The sequence below is a fragment of the Nilaparvata lugens genome, chromosome 4 (genome assembly GCF_014356525.2).
Source record: "Nilaparvata lugens isolate BPH chromosome 4, ASM1435652v1, whole genome shotgun sequence".
NCBI lineage: Eukaryota > Metazoa > Arthropoda > Insecta > Hemiptera > Delphacidae > Nilaparvata > Nilaparvata lugens.
In genome coordinates this window covers 8,065,646-8,081,821 of record NC_052507.1, presented here as the reverse complement: position 1 = coordinate 8,081,821, position 16,176 = coordinate 8,065,646, and the positions used below count along the sequence as shown (strand labels likewise).

Sequence of the window (16,176 nt, the reverse complement as noted above, 5' to 3'; positions counted from 1 at the left end):
GATTTATGAATACACAAATTGAAATTGCCAACCACTTAATAAAAGTGGTCAACAATTTAAATTTGTGTTTTATGGAAAAGTACCACAACATCACTCACAACACAACTGTATTGTGGAATTTCTTTATATTGGGATGAAATAAAATCAATATTGTCAGTTCTAAATAAATCATTCGAGCCAAACTTTATTTTAAATTGGTTAAACTAATGTTAATCTTTGGTTATAGTCTAACCAGAAAAGACCACTGATGATGATGTCTGAGTCTGACCACTGATGCTGATGCCTGAGTCTGACCACTGATGATGATGCCTGAGTCTGACCACTGATGCTGATGTCTGAGTCTGACCACTGATGCTGATGCATGAGTCTGACCACTGATGCTGATGCATGAGTCTGACCACTGATGAATTGAAACTTGAGTTAGGTCAAATAAATTATGTGGAACTGACAATATCGCTTCTATTTCACCTCAACATCTATTTAAATTTGATCCATCAGCAAAAACGTATCACTTCAATCCTGCCCTAATACCAACCATATCCTAGATCAACCCAATCCAACTTTATACAATTCACAACTATTCAGAATGAGGAAACCTATCAACTTGCTTGAGTAAGAAACTGAAATTTTCATGTCATACAAGGCTCTTTTATGACTGTCTATGATTATGAATTAGATGGTATAGCTTGTGATATTTGATGTTATATTTTGATTCTTTGATGAATGAGGTAATAAAAAATTATCGAGTTGATGGAATATTATTTATAAGATGACTGTGTAATGTGTAGTAGTGTTTGTTCTGAAAACAAAAACTATGATGGACCACCGCTGTATGGAATGATTCATTTTAGCCATTATTAAAAAACAGGAAGCAAGGTCTGTCTGGTGATTATGATTATGCTGCTGATGACTGAGATTCACTGCTTCTAAATGGAGAATGATAAACACTTGAAACACTAGTTGTGATGAGGGGGGGAACTCGAACCGGAAGTGTATTGTTGGTTTTTTGAGTTTAAAATCGGAGAAAAATTGAGAATATTTCATTCATGTTGTAAACAAAATAATAGAGCATTAGTTTCATGAATATGCCATTGTTCTTGTAGCGTGTACCATGGGATAAACAATCTTATATTATAGTTTATCTCTGTTTGTACGTATATGACAATATTTTGTTGAACGAGCGTTAGCGAAGTTCTCACTTCCGATTTACTAGAGTCGAAAGTCGTTTTCTGTCTGTTTGTATGTTAGACAAGATCTTTATAGAGAATTGATCAATCAGCTTCAAATTTTGAACACGAATTCTTTGAGCCTTTTTACAGGTCAAGTTCATTGGACAACAAAATTGACTCACTCCTTCGTTCTTTTTCAGAATATAAAAATAACATTGAAAGTGTTAAGTGTTGTAACATTGAATGTGAATAAGGGAAAAAATAGTTTTGATTTATCATTCATCAGACAGCTGGAATTATTTGCAGCCATTTCTATAATTTTATTTCTCATTCATTTAATGAAGCTGATGCTATTATTCGGCAGTTGTCACACAGACTGTCAGAGAGACAGACTTTGAAAAATGAAGTTGTGTTGAAAATGAAGTTGGATTACTATGATGGATCGACGATGGCAAACAATAGTTTTGAAGCGACAGAAAGTTTTTTTTTCATTTGGAATAGGATTCCCATGGAACCTACTACTGTAATATCATTATTGTAAAATATATATTCAGCTGTTTTCATAATAATTCCCACAAACTCTGTATAATTACAAGTTGCGAACCTCAAAGATCAATATAACAGTTCATGATTGAGTTCTTCAACCAAGGGGGTGTCTAGTAATTTCATAATCAGTATGTTGAATCATCTCTAGAATCAATTAATGAGAGCCTCAATCGTGGGATTTTCACAGAATAGCAGAACTGAATGGGATAAACGAAAATCTCATGGAGGAGAAAGGAAACATTGAAAAAAAAACAATGACTTGAAAATTCTTGTAGCAGTTTTGTATACAATCATACCCTCATTTCTATGAAGATATGCCTGGACGTGGACTCACTCATTGATGAATCGTATCTTGAGTGGCCAGGTTATGATATATTGGAAACAATGAAAAATATACTCTAAATTGAAAACACCTTTGAAGTGGAAAAACTAACTTTTTATCAGTGTCAACGTTTCGACCTGTTGTTGGTCATCTTCGGACTGAGGGAACTGACTCTTGCTTCACGGCTATTTAGATAGATGAAGTGTCTTCAATGGTATGGAAGTGACACTCAATCTACCATTAAGGCTGTGCAAAGGCTAAAAATAAACTGTCTACTCGTGATATTTTTCAAAGTTTTCCGATTTGTACATCAAGCTATCAAAATGTTTCACGTTTCTTACATCAAGCTATCAAAATGAAAAAGTTTTCTCAGGAAAACATTTTTTTCTGATCATTACTTTTTGAGATATGAGCGCCTGAAGTTTGAATCTTCGGGACAGAACATTTCAAATTTGGTAAGATATAAATCCATGAGATTTGGAGGATTGATTTTTCATGGTATTGTTGATCTAGTAAAACAAAAATCTTCTGAACATATCAATTTTTGAAAAAGTTATCCAATTTACCAAAAATAACTCAACTAAAAGTTTTTTTTTTTTGGTTTTTCTTAGTAAATTGAATAACTATCTCAAAAATCGATATTTTTGAAAAAAAATTGTTTTAATAGATCAACAACACCATAAAGTCAACTAAAAGTTATTTTTGGCTTTTCTTAGTAAATTGAATAACTATCTCAAAAATTGATATTTTTGAAAAAAATTTGTTTTAATAGATCAACAACACCATAAAGAATCCTCTAAATCTATGAATCCTCTAGAATCCTCTCTGAATATCTAGAATCCTCTATCCTCTAAATCTCATGGATTCATCTCTTACCGAATTTGAAATTTTCTGTCCCAAAAATTTAAACTTTAGGCGCTCATATCTCAGAAAAAAAATTTTTTCCAAAAAAACTTTTTCATTTTGAAAGCTTGATGATATACATATCGAAAAACTTTAAGAAAAAATATCACGAGTAGATAGTTTATTTTTAGACTTTGCACAGCTTTAACAACCTTGGAGCAATACACAGTCTGAAGATGACCAACAACAGGTCGAAACGTCGTCATTGCTAAAAAGTAAGTGTTTTTCAACTTCAGAAGTGTTTTTAATCCAAAGTTGGATTAATAGTGGGGAAGAATGTGTAAAACTATGATAATTCGACACAGTAAATACGATACTAGTCTCACTTCTCGTAATAATTAAAATAAAAATAACTAATGCTCACATCATAGTGTCCAAGTGTATGAAGAGGTATCATTTATTTTTATTTGTGATTTGTAATAAACTTACTCAAACATCATAACATAGAGAAGCAAAGTTAGGTAGTTCTTCTACGATAATAAATTCACATTTACATAATAAATATGAAATATTCCCAATTAGTAAGGTTCTTGAAATATGAGTCATGAGAGTCCCACTGGAAAGGTAGGGTGAATGGAACAGAAATAGTCTGCAAAAGAACAGGGTACTGTAGCTAAACAACAGGAAACTAAGGACGACGAAGCAAGATAAGATGGGAAGAAGAAGAAGGAGAAGAAGAAGAAGAAGAAGAAGAAGAAGAAGAAGAAGAAGAAGAAGAAGAAGAAGAGGAGGAAGAAGAAGAGAAGAAGAAGAAGAAGAAGAAGAAGAAGAAGAAGAAGAAGAAGAAGAAGAAGAAGAAGAAGAAGAAGATGCACCGAGTCTTGTCACGGATAATGGGAGAGGTAAGAAGGAGCGTCTTTTATTCTCTCTAGTTGTCTGAGAGATCGTCGCGACGCTTCCAGAATAGACCAAGAGTAAGTTAGATTTCTGTTGGGGGGCGCCTAATAGGGTTAACAACGTGTGCTCTTTTTTATACTACTTCTCTTTATTACTCCTCCCCTTCTTCTTCTTCTTCTTCTTCTTCTTCTTCTTCTTCTTCTTCTTCTCTTGTCTACTTGGTTCTGCTCTCCTACTCTGAAGGGGAAGATGACAGGACAGTGGCACATCCGGACCCCCCCGTGAACAATGACTTCCTGCGTTCTTGAAATAATATTTCCGTCATAAGCAGCCAGCTCTGGGATTGGGGTGGAATTATAGAAATCATGAACTTGACTTTGCTTCTAAGATGGTAAAACTATGCAGATTTGAAATAGTATATTTCGCACCTAGGGCCGAAAATGAGACTTTTCCGGCTCGAAATCGGTTTTTAAGTCCGAGGCCGTAGGCCGAGGACTAGAAAAAATTGAGAGCCGGAAAAACATTTTTGCCCATGGTGAGAACGTTATTTTTCGCCACACAGAAAATAAACAATATAAATATGAGAATAATTGTTTATTAGGCACTTTCGAAAGCAAAACAGAAGGTCATAGCTCTAGCAAATCTGAGGTAATCTGAATATTAGGAAATTGTCCAAGTATTTTTATTTTTTATTCTGATTTGTCTAAATAACCTAAAAGATTATGTTCAATTATGTAAGAGGTTGAGTTTATACTTTTTATTCTTCCAATGACAATAGGATGATATTATTATAAATGTTTTGATTCTTGAATAATAAACACAAATAATGAAGTTTTTTGATCAGCTGTTTTAGCACACTTGAATTTGGCAAATCTGAATGTCAACGTCAACAATGCTTGTTGTCATTGACTTCGGAAGTTTAGGTTAGAAGTACTATCCTACTCTGAAAATCGAATTTGAATAGTTTATAATATATATCTTATCTGTATTTTATTCATCCAAATAAAATGATAGTATCTTATTGCAGAATACTTATTCAATTCTAGAAGCATAAAATGATTCCGTTTCATAAACCATTTTGTAAACACGTTCACATCAAACCAGAATCAGCTGACTTCAAGGTTATTTTACAGCCCTAGGGCCGTAAAACTTTTACCGGCCTGGTCAGAAAACAATCATTTTCGGCCTCCATATGACGCACGAAAACCAGCTCATTACATCCAAGTGGGGCGAAAAATATTGTTGAGTTGGAAAGCTCTATTAATTGGATTGGAATTACCAGATTATTTACATATTTTTTCGAGTAATAAGGCTGGCTCAGGTCTGGTGTCACAGGTCTCAGGTCATACACGATCAATTTTAGGACATGCCTGATGACTGTTTTTTTTTGGGAGCCGGGACCGTCGGCATCATGTGTCCTTCCGAAACTCGAGTATATGATAATGGATAATTGAACAAAGAGAGAGAACTGAACAATTTACTCATGATAAGTTTGCAACATGACCTAACATCATGTTGGCAGAACACACAAGCGGTGGCAATAATACAAAATTTTGTAGTATTATAGGTTAATTTGAATAATTACCTAGATGAAATATTTGAATAATTAGCTATAGAGAGGTCCACGTTATAATGGCAGTGGAGAAAGATATCAGAACAATTAATAAAACAGTTTTGAAACTTGTAGTACCCTTCATTATTTGAAATATTACAACGAATAGTTTCGACCCTAACTTAGGTCATTTTCAAGTTGAAATGTGGAAAAAAATAAATGTTTCAACTTGAAAATGACCTATGGTCGAAACTATTCGTTGTAATATTATAAATAATAAAGGGTACGTCAAGTTTCAATATTGTTTTATTAATTAATAAAAGTAGCACATTCACGTGAAGTGTTTATCAGAACAACGTTGCCTGCCGATCCTCTGTCTTGTCAATTCCTTCTATAGATGATAGCTGATACAGGTTTATTGATGTAATATAAACAGTTCATTCTTGTTAAAAATGATCAATTATATAATATTAAGCAAGAAATCATATTTTTTATTTATTTATTCGTGGAAACAATATCACAAATCATATAAAATAATATGATTGTGTAGGAACAACAGGCTTGACCCAAAACTATTCCATTCCCAAATTTTGATAATGTTACATGTCAATAAAAATAGGTTAGTTTTTTCAATAATTCATAATGAATTTTCATAATTAAGATGAAATATTTTGTTAACTAATTATCAATTCTACATTGTTAAAAGACGATCTGGCAACAGAGCAAAGCGAGAAAGAGATAGCGCTATACGCTTTGTTGAATGATAGACAAGGATAGCAATTCCATTGCTAATCAAACACTGCCATTATATTGTCTCTTTTATGTATAGGGCTACTTGTGATATGAATAGAGATAAAAAAATCGCAGTACACTTTTTTGAATTATTTTATCACAACATGTTTCAACATTGATGCCATTTTCAAGTGATTAGAACTGCCATTATAACGTGGACCTCACTATCGATGTGAGTCGGAACAGGCTAGAGCCTAATCTGTTTTAATCCATGTTTTAATCCATGTTTTAATCCATGTTCTAATCCATGTTTTAATCCATGTTTTAATCCATGTTTCAATCCATGTTTTATTTGTAATAAGAAGAGTAATATCTGACACCTTTGGGCACAGTAGAGTTGATTCCCATTTGTTCCAATGTCTACCCTCTCGAATAACGTCTCTTCAAAAACATGATATCAAAAGCATTATTGCAAATATCACAGCAGGATGCAAAAGTCTTCATATAAATTAATGTTTAATCGGTCTCTACAGTACTTATTAACAGCAAGTTAGTGGATTCCAAGTGGCCTGCATATATTATTGCAATACTGGAACTATTTTCATATGTTAAATTGTGTTGGTTGAGATAATGTTTCCAGTAATGTGAGATTCCAAACGGTTATCTACACATAGAAGTAGACCTACTTTACCGATAATGATTCTCATCGTTTTGTAGGATATTATCATGCAAATTATGTTAGAGGTATCAACTTTGTTGTGGGGGTATCATTGAAACAGGAATACACGAACTTGGAATGTTCCAATTGAGAATTATTAGTCCTATTTTGTTTCCTATTAAATTTTCGATGGGATTGGTGTGCGGATTTGATTCCCACGTTATCTAATTCGAAAGATTTGATGTTTTGATCGTATTAGATCTAATCAACTAGAATATTATGCTACTATTTTGAATATCCTCTCAAGAATAAAAGACTGTGCTGTGAAAAAAACAATAAATGGGTGTAAATAGCTTTTATATGTATTTTTGATTCTATGGAAAGATGGAATTTTAATTCCATCTATCCAAAATGGATTTTTTTTGTTAAATCTTCTACAGATATAATAATGATGAGTGCTTCAGCAAACAGAAAAACCCGTAATATATAGAAAACAGAAAACACATATAATATATAGTGGGGTGTATATTTATTCATTGAAATTATCATTTATTCATTGTTAAAACACCGCTGATTTATGTAGTTATATTACAATACTATATTATCAATATTCTAATGTTCCATTCAATCTTCATTGTAATTAATGAGTTTTCATAATATGTGAATTTTGTTGCATAATTGGCTGTTGTACTGTAATTTATTGTGGATTCGTGTATGAACCAGAATGTATTGTAACTTACTTGAATAAATTTGAATTTGAATTTGAATTTGAATAGAGAATAGTAAACATGAGTATGTTTTTTTGGCAATACAGCTCAATTCAATCCAATTCAATGTTGAAAGATGTTGAACATTCCGTCTTTGTTGCAGTGTTTATTCTTGTACTGAGAAATTTAGATTTTTATAATCTTGTATTGTAAATATCTCTCAAAATTGCAGAGATTATTCATGGACATATCCAATCTATTATTCATTTTTATAGATCAATTTAAATTTCACGGGTATCATAAAAGTGATACGTTAATTGAATCATAAATATTAATATTAATATATGTATATATGATGGAGGGAAGAATTGAGTTATACACGTAATGAATAGGAAATTCACGAATGACGAATCATCACGTCTAAACTACTGGACTGATTAACATGAAATTTCGCATATCTATTCTTATTTTACAGAGGACGCTCATAGGCCCATTTTGAATCCGTCAACATTTCAGTAGGTCAAGTTTTCAATTTGTCAAATTTAAATTCAACCTTTGCGAAGCACGGGCTACCTTCTAGCTTTATAGTACAATTTTCACATACAGTAGATAAAGAAAGATAAGACCAATGCCCTCGACCAATAGCAGTATTCGCCTACTAGTATAAATTCTGCTGCTCTTGTATTTAGTTTTAGTTTATTAGAGATTGACAATGGTGTAATAACCGAAACCGGTCTTTCTAATTATCAATAAATCAGTGGTTTTTTGACAACTTCTTAGTCTTTTTCATTCAATATGAATAACTACACAAAAAAAAAGATAAGAACCGAAATATAAAGATGTTGACGTAATTACTGCTGCTAAACATTCCAATTCTGTTGTCATATTATTATACTGGTTCTTTAGTAATTCAATAATAATTATTAAATAGTAATTCAGTTACTATACTGAAGTATTCCATAGACAGTGTGAATCTTGTAGCCTACACTCACTTCCCAAATTCAACATTTTGATGCTCAATTTTACTTTATCTAATTATTCTTTTCCTACAGTGGAGAGTCTTTTACCTTGGATTCTTTTACCTTGGAGAGTGGCCATTGGGCCATTGCTGCACTGATTACAGAACGCAAAGAATCACTTTTCCGCTCTAGTGCGGGAAAAATTCTTTCTGCACTCCAGATTTGCAACATGACAACGCAAAATAGTTGGTGGGTTATATGGAGAATTAGTGCACGAAAACAAAAATGAAATTGGTAACAATGGCTGTGGTATACCTCACAGCACGTTATAATAATATCAAGGACACCGAGTTCGAGGACAGCCACCACATTCAGCACACAACCGCCCCGCCATCCAAAACACTACTACATTATTCTATTTTATTTATTAATAATAAAATTATACAGAAAAACATTTGATGCATTTCAGGCAATTTTACCCATAATTACTCACTTTTCATATTCAATGATAACTGTAGGAAAAATTAAATGTGAAATACGTGCGCAAAGTTCCTCTGCTGCACTCAAGAAGCCATTCCGTAAACGTTTCTTTCGGTGCAGCAAACTGTCACTTTGCGCACTAGTTGCACAAATAACTATTCCAAAATGAAGTTTTTTCTTTGTTGGGGAGAAGAATGATGAAGAGTGACATAATAAATTTTAAAAGAAAATAAAGTGTGAAGTTCAGGGAGATAATATTGATGAAGTTTGAAAAAGTGGGTGTTTAGTGAAGGTAGTTTTTTAAGCTTGTTGGAAGCTGCTCCAACATCAGTGACGACTAAATCACTATTTGTGTCCAGGCGGCAACTAACAATAGGCTCCAGGTCTGGATAACTAATACTTATTTTTCAGTGGTGGCTGTTACTATTTCTGAACAAGACCTATCATGTGCTTTCAGCTTTTGGTCTCGTAATTCAAAAGGACTTGACAAGATGACTATAGTGAGGTCTACGTTATAATAGCAGCATTTGATTAACATTGGTGTTGGTATCCTTGTCTAAAATTTCACAGCGCTATCCTTTTCTAGCTCAGCAACGTTGCTACATTGGTTTTCAACAATATAGAAATATTAATCAACAAAATATTTTAACTCAATTATTATAAAATTTTATTATTCGATCATAAAAAAAAATATTTTTTTTTTGAGGAATAGAAAACATTTGATTATTTAAAACAAAAATTAACGATCATTTTATTTTTCCTCCACCTACTGGCTAAAGTACTTACTTTACTCCCTGAAACATAATACTAAAGTGTCACTTTTTCGCTCTCGGTAGTAAAAAACAGAGAAACTCCCTAGGGAGTAAAAGTGACTTCATTTAAATAACATGGGAAGCATCTCTATTTTAAAAACTCACATTATAATAGGTTAGAAGGTCTAAGCTCAGATGAGAAAGCATAAAGAGGTGTCTGTCATTGAGTCAACTGAATTCAATTCCACACCAGAAATTTGATCAACTCATGAATATATGTTTGTATGATATTATATTCTTAATATTAGTAGACGATAAAAATTTATACATTTTTATAATATCTCATTCTATTCAAAATACCAGCCAACAAATATTTTTGATTTGCAATTCAAATCTGAACCTCGTGATCTGGAGTCAGCCATTTTTGGTAGACACCCAGCTGATACAATTGTTACAACTTTTGCCGATAGAGCGCAATCGGCAGTGCCAATCAGACGGCCGGTTTTTAGGTTTTAGATTTTAGGTTATGTTGTTAGGAAACATTGTCACCAATACGTAAGTTATTAAAATGATTTTATTTGCAGTTTCTATAAAAAAATGTAGATGGAGGAAAAATGTTGTGTACATCACGAGTGAAAAATACTTTTTCTCCCTCAGGAAAATTGTTGCCCTTGGCTTCGCCTCGGGCTTCAAACTTTTCCCTCAGGGAGAAAAAGTCGTACTTTTCACTCTAGATATACAAATAACTATTATGTAATATGTTAATATTACATTAGATTTACCGGTATCAGCTATCTTCTATTGGAAGTAGTGGTAAGGCTGAGAGTCGGCAACGCTGTTGTCCTATCTTCCTGCACTGCCATTATAAAGTGGATGACTATATTATTTTTTTTATTCATCGATTGATACAATAAGTACATCATCAAAATGATAGGGAGAGAAAAATAAGTTAACCTTGTGCTATTCCTCATCGAAATTTAGACAGGGTTACACATAGTCCGATATAATTACAGCTGTTATATATAGCTATGGTGAATGTGATATTTTCGAGCTCAAAATTCAAGTGTTTTTATTCTTTATTTTGTGAATTTATAGTTTGTTTCATGTTTTTAAGAAACTTTTATTATTAATTCATCCAATTTTAAATTGTTTGTTTTATTCTAATTTATATTTTAGATTGTGATTTAGTGTAGAAATTGAATGGACATAACCTATAATATTTGGACAATTTAAAACTAATTAGGAAATTGAAGAAGTTTTAGGCAATAGCTTGTTTTTTCTTTTCCGATTCTTGTATTTTTTGCTAATCTGTAAATAAATAAATAAATAAATAATAAATAAATATTAAATAAAATAATAAATAATAAATAAATAATAAATACAATAAATATAAATAAATAAATAAATAAATAATAAATAAATAAATAATAAATAAATAAATAAATAAATAAATAAATAAATAAATAATAAATAAATAATAATAAATAAATAAATAAATAATCAATAAATACATAATAAAATAAATAAATACACTAAATAAAATAAATAAACTAAATAAATAATCAATAATAAAATAAATAAATAAATAAATACATAAATAAATAAATAAATAAATAAATAAATAATAAATAAATAAATAAATAAATAAATAAATAATCAATAAATCTAAATAAAATAAATAAATAAATAAATAAATGAATAAATAAATAAATATAGGTGAAGTCCTACTATATTCATTTCCAGGAGTGGATATTTCACAATGTAGAGTAGTTAAAGGAATCAAGGATTGAGATTGAGGATTAAGGAAACCAGACAACGCCACTAAAAAAAAATATTCGGACATTGGACAGCTTGTAATGTTGTAACAATTTGAATAGTTAATTAAAATAATTATATTTCCCATGAGAAATCAAAGAATCATACAGAGATACAAAAAAGGAATGGAATGAAAAATAAGGGAGTGTCGGAAGTTATGTAAGAAAACAATAAGGTGGAGGAGGAGCGGAAAGGAGGATAGGAGGAACGGAGGATGAGGAATTAGGGGGAGAGAAGAAGAAGAAGAAGAAGAAGAAGAAGAAGAAGAAGAAGAAGAAGAAGAAGAAGAAGAAGAAGAAGAAGAGAAGAAGAAGAAGAGAAGAAGAAGAAGAAGAAGACGAAGAAGAAGAAGAAGAAGAAGAAGAAGAAGAAGAAGAAGAAGAAGAAGAAGAAGAAGAAGAAGAAGAAGAAGAAGAAGAAGAAGAGAAGAAGAAGAAGAAGAAGAAGAAGAAGAAGAAGAAGAAGAAGAAGAAGAAGAAAGTGTTTCCACTTCAAAAGTGTTTTCAATTCTAAGCAATAATGTTTTGACATAATATTCTTTATCTAATGTTTTGACATACTCTTTTCTATCTGATCGAGGTAAGATTATAACATTGTGACCACGGAACCAACTTCCTTTCTATACTGTATTCACTTTTAAGAATAGTATGGACAAAGCTAATACAATCACTTATATTAATTCAATATTATGGATGAAATATTTTTCTTTTCTAGAAAACCGTGAGATTTTATTGTACTTAGCATTCTTGAAGAGGAAGAAGAAGTGGATGCAATTAATAACTCGATGCAAATTAACTGCAGCTTTGCTAGACTTTTCACTACTTTCAACTCGGGCTTTCCAGTAGTTGACAAATAATATAATAACTTAGCATCGTTGTTATCCTCCCCAGAACACGGCATTTTATTAGAGGAGGCTGTGGTTAAATATAACTGCGTCAACTGTTTACAGCACTACTATTGTCAACCACACGAAAATAATCCGATGGAAATTGGAACAAATAAGTGTAATTTTGCTGGATAAGATTTGATCAAGGTTGTCCACACCTGATATAAATAAGAACCAATTTATATATTTGTAATGTACCTGATGAAAGCTTGCCGGTTCGAGTCTGAACTAAGAAGATTATCATCTAATATTAAGCGAGCAATTCTATATATGGTTATCTGGTTATCTGGTTATGTATGTACAACGGATCTCGAAAACGTCTCTAACGATTTTCACGAAATTTGGAACATAGTAGCTTTATGATATAAAAATTCGATTGCACTAGGTCTCCTCCCTGGGAAAACTCGCTAAAGTACATGAAAAAGATAATAATTATTCATAATTGGAAAAACAGATGATAATTTCGTCGTCTGTCGATAACGGAAGTTGTGAGTGCCTGTGTGGAAGAGAGACAGAAATATTTTCAGCTGTTCAACTATTTGCAATATTTATAGTGTTTAAATCAAAATTCGGGGAAGAAACAGTTTTTGGCTGTGCCTGTTTATCCCTCCCCAATCATTTAATAGCTTATTCACAAGAAATATCAATCGATTTGATCAAAATAATCTGATTTGTTGACATTACACATAGTATATCATTCTAAATGGGAGTATATCATAATTTTCAAAGTAAATAATTATTTTACAGTTTTAAGTGATTGGTGAGTGTTATATTGTTATTCAATTTGGTTCGTAAACAATCTAAATTAGAACTTTTCTGTTTCCAAATGTTTGGACTGAAAATTTGGCCTGAATTCGAGTGTATGGAACATAACATACTTTTTGGAATATTTATAGTGTTTAAATCAAAATTCGGGGAAGAAACAGTTTTGGGCTGTGCCTGTTTATCCTTCCCCAATCATTTTTATAGAATTGTGTTCTGTTTATCAATAAATAATTAACGACCCGATATGCAAAGTAATTTCAATAAATGGTTAATACTCAATCGTACCAAACTCAATCGGACTTTTTTCGTACGGTTGACTATAGCGTAGGTGGATCCTGGTGGGTTCTGAACTGTCGTGGAAAAATACATATATTTGAAAAGCTGAAAACTTCTTCTTTTTCTTCCGAGCCTATGTGTCATTTCTTTCGGGGTCGGCCCTCCTAATCCGTTCCCGCTATTCTGAGCGCTGTTTAATTAATATTCAGGCAGAAAAACAATCCTCTAAATCAACATAACTGGTTGTATACTCACCACTAGAGTCTCGTTCCAAACAGCTGAAGTCGCCACTTGATTTGGAAAATTCAATACGACACGGTTCACTAGTTACGTTAATTACTACCGAACGTCAAAAACGGAAAAAAATTAATCGAGATAAATTATAAAAAGAGTTTCATCGGCGTTTAGTGGAACAAACTTAACGTACTTTCAGTTTTGCACAATAAACGCCGGTCGATTAAAGTTCTAGCGCGGCTTTTTTGGTTCAGTTTTTGGTGGTGATGTTGGAGTGGCCTGACGGTACTGATGGTGTGTCGTGACGGATGTCGTTACGGATGACGTGACTGATGTCGTGACGATGTCCTGACGGAGTGAAAGCACGCGAAGAACTGAGCCGAAATAGTAGCGCTCTGAGACAAAATGTTGCGCTGTTAAAAATAGTTATCGTTTGGGGCGGTCGCTCTCAGTCTTTTCAGGGGTACATTTCAGTTCTTCGAGATTTCAGTTCGTCAAGTACTCATTATCTTTAACACTCTTTGAGGTACAGGGAGACATGGGAAATTGGGTTATTCAGTTCATGAAGTTTTCAGTTCATGAAGTTTTCAGTTCATGAAGTTTTCAGTTCTTCAAGTATTCATTATCTTGACTAGTAGTGCTTAAGATACTGGAGAACTGGGAAGTTGAGTCATCCAGTACGTCAAGTTTTCACGACATCAATCTTATGTTGCTGCTCGATGAACAGTAAGCTATAGTGAAATTCATGTTAGTCCAGGCGCTGGCTTACATTGAGCATACATGAGAGAGGCAGAGAATTTGACTTCGGATTATTGTTAGGGGGTCTTTGGTGTATATGAAACTCGATGTCGTCACGTCCCAGGGTGGTCGACAGCTTGGGGGGAGGGGGGTAAGTTGTAAAAAACGCGCGCTTGTAAAATCGCCTGTCCTGCAGTTACTATTGACAGTACAGCTTTTAATTTTTTCTTAATATTATGTACACATAACTGGCTTTCAATGTGGTCCTTTACATTTTACAATTAATAATATAATTTAGCCTGCAGCGCATCACAATAAATTTATTTGCGATAAAAACAATAGAACATAAACACATATAAATATTATCATTATTCTATCCTAATATATTTCTTGAAACCCAAGTTTAGTTTATTTCAAACAGTCATTTCTCAGTTTCCTTGCAGAATGAGATGAAGTTTGTAATTTTGACCATAATTAGTATATTATGATGAGAATTATCAATTTTTGAGACTTGAGAGTTGGAAAATTGTGTTCAGCGACCGAAATTACATAAGATAGCGTTCCTGAAATACATAATTTGAATGCATAGACTAGTAGGAGCGATGCGATAGACAGGCCATTACGCGCATTAATCATGGGGGAGGACCGCGCCGCAGCTTAACAGTGCTACTTATCCCCCTCCCACCGCCGCATCTATGATCGTAACCCCCAAACTATATATATATCATTGGATTCAGGAAGAAACGGCGTACAACGTTTATTGGGAGCCTTTTCCTCTACGTCGGCTAATGACATGAATATTCGAGAAATAACAAAAATTCCATAATATAAAAAAAAAACATTTTTCGAGATATTTTATTTTTTACGGAAAAACTATGCGGTTTATCGCGAAAATGTAAAGGACCACATTGAAAACCAGTTATGTGTACATGATATTTAGAAAAAATTGAAAGCTGTACTATGAATAGTAACTGCAGGACAGGCGATTTTATAAGCACGCGTTTTTTACAACTTACCCCCCTCCCCCCAAGCTGTCAACCACCCTGGGACGTGACGACATCGAGTTTCATATACACTAAAGACCCCCTAACAATAATCCGAAGTCAAATTCTCTGCCTCTCTCATGTATGCTCAATGTAAGCCAGCGCCTGGACTATGTTACAAAGTCAGCACCTGGTTAACATTGGTGTTGCTATCATTGTCTGTCATAAGACAAAGCAGATAGCTCTTTCCTGTACCAACTTCATAACGTTGCCAAATTCATCTTTCTATGAAGAAATATAATGACCCAACAAAATATTTAATCCCAATTGAGAAAATCTGCTACTGATTCATTAAGAAGTATATTTCTCGACGGTCATGTTATCTACTCCGGAAATACGAAACTTGACAACCCCGTAGTTCTATATTTTCAAATGACTTTATAGCGTGAATCTCTCTTTTTTTTGGTAGAGAGTTAGTGGGGAGGATATTTTTAATATTCTTTCCGAAGAATGGACATTGATATGTCCAAAGCTCCGCCAATTTATGTAGATGCATAACAATATAATTATTATCTATAGTTATTATATTACAAATTGTTTTTTCATATCATATACAGTTCAATAATTATTTTCTTAGTCTATATATGTAAATCATCTATAATTTTGCTGTATTGTAAGCTATTGTATATAAGTGTATAAGCCAGTATATATTGTAGTCTACATAAATAAAGTACTCAATCAATCAATCAATCAATCAATACCGTTGCACACTAGTGATTAGGGAGAAGTTAGTGAATGTTTGTTCAAGAATTAGTTAGGAGTTAAATGTCTGCTTTTAAAAGACAATAATGCTAGTGTTATT

The 16,176-nt window shown here is 32.7% G+C and overlaps 1 protein-coding gene across 1 annotated transcript in view; it reads right to left on the bottom strand.

Moving 5' to 3' along the window:
* Positions 1-13,959, bottom strand: part of LOC111044119 (protein TANC2) — a 513,289-nt gene extending 499,330 nt beyond the window's left edge. The window contains exon 1 of the mRNA XM_039425662.1: positions 13,615-13,959. The gene's annotated coding sequence lies outside the window, so the exon portion shown is untranslated. The remainder of the gene's footprint in view (positions 1-13,614) is intronic.
* Positions 13,960-16,176: the final 2,217 nt, after the last annotated feature.